This window comes from Psammomys obesus, unplaced genomic scaffold, assembly GCF_907164565.1.
Source record: "Psammomys obesus unplaced genomic scaffold, mPsaObe1.curated_primary_1811, whole genome shotgun sequence".
Classification (NCBI taxonomy): domain Eukaryota; kingdom Metazoa; phylum Chordata; class Mammalia; order Rodentia; family Muridae; genus Psammomys; species Psammomys obesus.
Window position 1 is genome coordinate 1,539,545 of NW_026590677.1, and position 750 is coordinate 1,540,294.

Consider the following 750-nt stretch of genomic DNA (forward strand, 5'->3'; position numbering starts at 1 on the left):
AGATAGATAGATAGATAGATAGATAGATAGATAGATAGATAGATAGACAGACAGACAGTTTTCTGGCATGTTGCCATACTCTCAAGTGTATAGGCAACTCTACAATAAAATAAACACTAATAAACACTCATTGTTCATTTGTGAAGTTTCACACTTTCCCTAAAACTCTATGGATTTCTTGAGTTTAATAGGAGTTGAAAAGATGAGATCTTGCCTCCATAGTATGTGACTCCCTGATTTTCCATGTTTTATAAACATTTCAAATGTTTATATGGAAAGCTATAACTTGTCTTATGACTTTGAAGTCTTCCATCCTTTCTCTCCCATATATCACTCTCATTTTATTGGTGACCTTAAAGTACTACTAGCATGTGAAGTATGGAGATCAAGGAATGCATGTTGAACCACATCAAACAAGAACTAGATGTGACATTTCAAAAACCAGAAAGGAGAAATGTGAAACCGAAAGTGAAAAAATGTCAATGAAGACGGAGATGCAATTTAGAAAAATAAGAGCTGGGACATGTTTCCTGCTTTCATGTGGTAGGTACAAACTCTATTGAAACACTAAAAGAAAAATCCTCAAATTCATATGGAAAAACAAGCAAACAAACAAACAGAATTGCCAAAATGATAATGTGCAACAACCAATAGTCTGAAGGTATCTCCATCCCTGATCTCAAGCTGTACTACATAGCAATAGTAATAAAAACTGCATGGTACTGGCATAGAAATAGAATGGTGAATCAA